Source organism: Mustela nigripes, chromosome 9 (genome assembly GCF_022355385.1).
Source record: "Mustela nigripes isolate SB6536 chromosome 9, MUSNIG.SB6536, whole genome shotgun sequence".
Taxonomy (NCBI): Eukaryota; Metazoa; Chordata; class Mammalia; order Carnivora; family Mustelidae; genus Mustela; species Mustela nigripes.
The window spans coordinates 21,096,233-21,103,928 of record NC_081565.1 but is presented as its reverse complement, the minus strand read 5'-3'; positions in this window follow the sequence as shown (position 1 = coordinate 21,103,928).

The window sequence follows — 7,696 nt, the reverse complement described above, 5'->3', positions numbered from 1 at the left end:
AGAAGCAGGCTCTCCACTGAGCTGCAGCCTGACGTGGGGCTTGATCCCAGGACTCTGCGGTCATGACCCGAGCCAAAGGCAGGCAGCAACTTAAAGGACTGAGCCACCCAGGGACCTCTCTTTTTTTTTTAAAGACTTTATTTATTTATTTATTTGCCAGAAAGAGCACAAGTAGAGGGAGAGGCAGGCAGAGGGAGAAGCAGACTCTCTGCTAAGTAAGGAGCCCAATATGGGGCTCGATCCAAGGATTCTGAAATCATGACCCAGGCTGAAGGGAGTTGCTTAACTGACTGACCCACCCAGGCATGCCTATCAAGGCATATATTTTTTTAAGATTTTACTTATTTGAGAGAGAGAATGAGAGAGAGCAGGCATGGGAGGGAAAGGTCAGAGGGAGAAGCAGACCCCCTACTGAGTAAGGGACCCTGATGCAGGACTCAACCCTGGGACTCCAGGATCATGACCTGAGCCGAAGGCAGTTGCTCAACCAACTGAGCCAACCAGGCACTCTCAAGACATATCTTAAACCAAAAGTCAATATCATCCTCGGTGATAATGTCTATGACATAGTTCTTATGTGATAGATACTCCAATTAGACAAGAGAACAAAATAAGAGGTTTGAATATTGGAATAAAGAAGAAAATTATCATTATTTACAGATAATACAAAGTCTAAGATTCAGCAGATAATTATTGAAAAGTCCAAAAAGTTCTCATGATATAGTAACATTCAAAAATCACAACTTTCGGGCACCTGGGTGGCTCAGTGGGTTAAGCCGCTGCCTTCAGCTCAGGTCATGAACTCAGGGTCCTGGGATCGAGTCCCTTATCGGGCTCTCTGCTCAGCAGGGAGCCTGTTTCCTCCTCTCTCTCTCTCTGCCTGCCTCTCTGCCTACTTGTGATCTCTCTCTGTCAAATAAATAAATAAAATCTTTAAAAAAAATCACAACTTTCACAGTGTATTAAAATATAACCCCAAATCAATCCATTTGTAAAAATACAAAAACATGAAATCACACAAATAAATTTGAATTATATGAAAAAGCAGAAAGTTCCCAAGAAATGTAAAATAATAGGTAACTAAGTGAAAAGGTATATGCTATGAATAAATCTTCAGTATGGTTGTAAAAACATAAATTCCTCCAAAATAATCCAGGAAATCATTTTATTTCTGGTCAAAATCCCAAAATTATATTTGTGGGAGAGAGCATTTTAAAGTGTCCCAACTGCAGAGTAAAAAGGTGATATTTCAAATCTGTGATTGGGAAAAGATAAACACATAAATAATTGTGCTATTACCACTGCAATGAATAGTAGGAGAGATAAACACAGGTTTGGTGAGAAATATTTTAAATAAAATGTAGGCTCTTGTTTCACTCATTACTCAGAGTAAATTCCAAATACAACAAATATTTTAAAGTAAAAACTAAAATTATGTAAGACCTAGAAGAAAGACTCTACAAGTACTTCTATAATCTTGGGTGGAAGGTGTTTCTGAGCACATCATGAAACCGGCAATCACAAAAAATTGATAACCTCCACTGTGAACAACAAGAATTTTCCAATAGCCAAGCAAACAAAAGCTTATAAATAAAGCCAAAAGACAAAGGAATAATGTGGGGAAAATATGTGTAGTACAGATGACAGGCAATCTGCCACTACTCTAACAAAAAGAGTTGGGCAATTAAGAATAAATCATCCCTCCTTCCAAGTTAAAAAAAAAAAAAAAGTGGGTTCATCAAAAGAAATAAAACAAAAATAGTAATTTGAAAAGATACATACACCCCATGTTTATAGTGGCATTATTTACAATAGTCAAGATATGGAAGTAGCCCGAGTCTTTACCCATAGATGAATGGGTAAAGAAGATGTAAGCTATTTCTACATGGAATATTACTCAGCCCTAAAAAAGGAATGAACTCTTGCCATTTGCAATGATATGGCTGGAGCTATAGGGTATTCTGCTAAGCAAAATAAGTCAGAAAAAGACAAATACCACAAGATTTCACTCATATGTGGAATTTAAGAAACAAAATGAACAAAGAAAAAAGACAAACAGCAAAAAATACAGTTTCTACAGCTGATACAATTTTTTCTCCTGACTCTACTGACCTCTGAAGAAAAAGGGAGGAAGTATGACCAGTGGCAGTTCCTACCATCCCTCCTACCAGGATTCTTCCAGTGCCCTTCACACACACATCCCCCCCCCACATATGCACACATGCAACACACCATACACACATTCCCCCCACATATATATGTTCACATGCAACACACACACACACACACACACACACACACACACATACACATACACGTACCACCTTGGGCAGTTTACTGAGGAATCACACCTGCGTCCTCGTAGCCTGTTCCTTCCTAGCGAGCGTACCGCTCAGCTCTTTCTAAGCTTTATGTTCTTTCTAAATCTAGAATACTGCCCAGGGATGTGGTCGAGGAGGGGGCAGTTCTGCCTGCCCTCCACAGTGGAATCAGTATATAGAGAAGCATGCATGGCTGCCTATTTCCTGGTTCAAGTCATGGGAATGGCTCTCTTCCCTTTGCACAAGGGCTCTGTGTTTGTGAAACAAAGCCAGAGGGTGCAATGAGCTGATTCCGCCATGGGGCTGTTGGTCTGCGTCTTTGATGCTGCTAGGAAATCCCCTTCCTTCCCCAGTTTTGTCCGTCTTCACAGGTGATTTAGCAAGAGAGTCAGATTATGACTGACTGCACTGTAGGTCACTGTGAACCATAAACTGTCACACAACGACTTGCCTATTCACGGTGACAAAAATTCCACAGAATATATATATAATCATACAACACAGTCCCTGTGTTTACAGAGCGGAGGCCAACACTGACTCCAGTGCACGGTTGCTCAAAATACTGTTGGAGTCTCTCTTCGGGGCTTGCCATCAGAGCCCACAGCACATTGTTTCTGGTATTCTGAATGCACAAGTGAAATCATTTTTTAGACTGTATCTGATTTTGGGAAATAGGTAAAAGCCATTTGCCACATTCGCCAATTTATAAAAGGAATGCGCAGCTGGTTAAGTTTTAATGATCTCTATCTTATATGTGTATAGGATGTTTTCATCCTATATAGAGGCACACAGGGACAGAGAAAATTATAAGGTAGCAAAACTAGTTGATGCTCTCCGATGGGTCATTAACACATTCTGAAGGCAACTCCCAAAGGAAAATTCTAAAGACTCCTTTAAACACTAATTGCATCACAAGTGACTAATCTGATTTGTTTTGGGGAAAACCATAAACATCTGGTTTGCTTTTGGGGAAAAGTCACATGAAAGTCCCAATTTGTCTAGCTGATGCTTTCTTCTTTCTAAATGTTATTTTGAAAGGCTCAATAAGCAACTCTTTCCCTTCCTCTACCTGTCTCCTTGCAACCTCCAACACCCGCCAATCCAGTGCTCCATTACCTCTTCCATTTTTTCTTTCATAATGTCTTCCTTACATTGGACCTTCCTCTCTAGTTCCTCCTTTGTGATCTTTAACATCTCTCTTACTGAAATTTCATGACTCTGTTCACATTCTTATACCCCTGCCCCCGTTACTAGAATTTTCCCCCTTGGTCTTCTCTGCCTGACAAAACCCTCCCAATCCTCCAAGGTCCAGCCCCAAATCCACCCAAGTAAGGGACTTGCTGGCCTCCTGCTTTGCTCCCCATCATTCTGCTTGTCACTCCGAACCGCTGTGTGGTGTAGGAACTCCATCCCGGGTGGCCCTCAGTCAGATATCCGCTGGGTGTTGTGAAATGAAGGTTGGATTGATCTCTCAATCACAGGGGACATTCAGGGTCAAAATGAAAGGGGGAAAAAAATCCGTTTGTTTCAGCTGGGCTAACATCCAATTTGCTGAGAATGAATGATAAATTAACAACAGATGGGACTGAATTTTACACTTCCAGTCTCATTCCTTTGAAACTCTAAGGGGAAGCTTCCCAGGCACACTCCATATGGGGGACACACATCAAGCCCTCCTTTGGGTTGAAGAAATAGGACTCAGAGAGATATGATCAATCGAAAGCCATCAATTAGGGAGGACTAGTGGTAGGCAAAATAATAATAATAATATCTGGGAATAGAGAGGTTGAAGACGCACACTGTGTGAACCAGGATGACAATCACACCTCACCTTTAGATAGGGAAAACACTGGTCAGCTGTCTGATGGTCACCCAGCTCCCAACTCCAATGTTCTCAGGTTCTTCATGGGTTGTTCCATTTTCGGTAGTGCAGGAAAAACTAAAATACAGGTATGACTTCCAGAGAAAAACATCGGCAGACTTGTTGGGCATTGTCTGATCATTTTTCCCCTTGCGGGAAGAGCTTATGGTTTTTCTTACTGATGCATAAGACTTTCATGTAGTAGGCCCCTTCACTCTTTCATTAACCATGCTTATTGCAAACAGGTTTTCCCCAAATGGTTAGACATTTATTCCCACCCTTCCCTAATAATCCATCCTTCACCAGTAATTTGAAATGGCCCCCCAAGCTTTATACTCAGCAGGGAGGACTGCCAATAACGCACAGCTCTGAATGTCTCAAGGGCTGTACAGGTGGGCTCACGGGTGAGCCCAGAACACTCCAAACCAATCAGACAATGACATTCGGAAAATCAGCAGTTAAAAATCAACTGACCAAACAAACAAACAAACAAAAACCTGTGGTGATTCAATAAGTTTATTCCTGGGGATCATCATCATCATCTATACACTTAGAGTCTTAGACTATGTGGCCTATTTGGAGCATTTCCAAAAATATAGTAAGACAGACTAACATAAGCTATGGTTTCTTTCACTGTGCATCAAACCTCATCCCTTTGTGTTATGGTTTAAAAAAAAAAAGTTTCCTTTCACTATAAGCATTCACTCTAAACCCTATAAAAATAGATGGAAACAACTCTAATGACCGATCACCACCCTCCGAGTGATGTTCCCAAGGAGCCTCCTTGGGATTAGATGGGAATTCCCCGAGCTCAGAGAGTTTTAGAGGCTCCCTGCTGAAATGCGTGCATCTGAGTATAGCTGGTCACTCTCCGCTTCAGACTTGGGTCTCGGGCTTTCATTTCACTCAGAAAGTATCTGCTCAAAATAAGTTCTTTTTCCTGTTGTTCAGTTCAAACACCCTATGTTACTTCTGGTTTACCAGCAGGCAGCATGGTGGTTGACCAAGCCAGCAATTATGCAAAGCAGAAGTCCTACAGCAAGAAAAGTCCATTTGGAAACTTTGTCAGTTTCCTAAAATGCAAGCTAACTTGCAGTGGCAGCTGAGAGGTTCTATGAACCCTGTGTTCTTGGGAAACCGGGGAGGGAGGGGCCAGGTGGCAACCCCCCTGCAGGCAGAGGTTGAGGACGGTGAGCTGCCCGGCAACCTTAGAAAGCTAAGTGTGCAGTACAATGAATACAGACCACACTCCTCGCCACCCTCCCAAAGCTGTCCATCAACTCCCCAAGGCTATTCGGTTTCGTGCATCCTTCCAGGAAGGCAGACTGCCTGTTTCCCTCCAGAAATGGGTCACTTCCTTTGATTTCAGTTATGAGTCCTGATCTGTCTACGCTTGACTCTCACTGAGGCTCACCTGCTCACCCAGCTGTCTCTCCACTATGGGTTCCAGCTCTGCATCTAACTCCAGCCCCATCCGAGTGGCCTCTCCATGAGGCCTGCAGGGGTCAGCAGCAGCAGCCGGCAGGTAGAGGGAGAGGAAGCCAGAGACAGGGCTGCAGAAATGAGGGGAAAGAGAAGAAAGCCACTGACACCAGAGGTGTGTTACAGCTGGAGACGGAGAGGGGTAGTCTTGTGAGATCAGCCTGGGGGCTGGTCCTTTTGCCTTTGTGGAGTTCCTTCAGTCCCCATTTAATCCAGCAAATTGTTTCAGATGCACCAAACTCAGACTGAGAGTCAGACCAGATGGCTATGTACTCATTTTCCAGGAGAAATCCAGTAAGAATGTTGGTGAACGCAGATCACAGGCAGCCAAGTCAGACTCAGCTGCTTTGCACTCTTGGCCGCAAGCTGGAGACAGGCTGGATTCTTGGAGCCTGACAGCCCCGTGTGCCATCTCCTATGCACACTGCAGACAGTTACATCCTCTGGCCCAGGACTGGGACATAGCCTTCCTTGTTCAGCTCAGGACTTGCACTGCCCCTTCCTAGGCTCTGTCCTGGGCATTGCCCTTTTTTAACTAGAAGGCAACACATTGGAGAGGCTCCCCATGTCCCCGACCATCACCAGCAGAGCAGAGCTCCTGCCAGCCACGAGGGCCCTGGATTCACCTGGTGCTCATCCCTGTGACATCCCAAGCCACAGCGATCACCCCCCAAAATTCCAAGTTCCCTTAGCTCTTGGAACTCAGACCTCTTTCAAGTTCTTGGGTCTACTCTTCACTGTAAGTCACAGCTGGTGGCCGAGAGTTGTGACTGCTTTCTCCTCAGCTATCCACACCTACTACCAAGTCTTTGGCCAGGGAGGGTCCTGGGGGCTGGGGATGACCTTTGTGTTCTCCAGCTCTGATCCAGGGAGCTCTCTCCACCCTCTGGAAGCCCTGAGTCCGGTCAATGTTGCCTTACCCTGTCCAGCCCACCAAGTCTCAGGATGGCCACCTCCAGGCACCATAGGAGAGAGCTAACCCTCCAGGGCCACACACACTACCTCTCTCAAGCTTGGCAGAGATAGACATTTTCAGGCCAAGTTCACAAACCTCGAATCCTGCTAACCCAAAGGCTAGGTTATAGGACACAGGCCTACGCACCCAGGGAAATGGTACCCCTTCCCTCCCTCAAATCTTAGTGCCTCACTCAAGTGAATGTCACTCAAGTGAATGTCATTCAGTCAAAAATGAGAAAGCGGCCTTACAGACCCAGCTGCCTTTCTAAAAATCTCTGGGTTGTTGGTCATTTTTACTCCCAGCGGCCCTGGCACCTCTCCCTAGAGAGAACAAAATTTTACCCTTGGCTTTGTTTTGTTTTAAGATTTTATTTATTTATTTATTTCTCAGAGAGAGAGAGAGAGAGAGCACAAGCAGGCAGAGTGGCAGGCAGAGGCAGAGAGAGAAGCACGCTCCCTGCTGAGGGACTCTATCCCAGGAGCCTGGGATCATGACCTGAGCCAAAGGCAGGGCGGCGGCTTAAGCGACTGAGCCATCCAGGAGTCCCGCCCTAGGGTTTTGTTATAAAGTCAAAATAGCCCCATCAGAAAGACCCAGTAAATACTGTGGTGAAGTTTATAGTCTACAATTGAGTTTTTTTTTTTTTTTCTTTAGCAACTTGTGGTAGGCAGAATTCTAAGATGGCCCGCAACCCCTGCCCCCTAGTGTCCACAGCCTATATAACCTTCCCCTCCCCCAACCCCACCCGCACGCCCACACCCCTCCCCCTCCCAGCCTCATCCTCCTGGTGGGACTTCCTTCTAATGACAGAATAGAGCGAAGATGAAAGGATTTTGCAGATGTAATTAAAGTACCCAACTGGTTGATGTTTAGATAGTTAAAAGGGAGAGAGATTGTCCTGCATGGGCCTGTCTTTGATGAAGGCCCTTTCAAAGAGGGACTCGGTCCTTCCAAAGAGGGACTCGGTCCTTCCAGCCGTCCTGGATTGTCCTTGCTGGTTTGGAGAATCAGGCAGTTGTGTTCAGGAAGCCCACGAGGCAGACGACTACAGTAGGAACTGTAGAGGGTATCTAG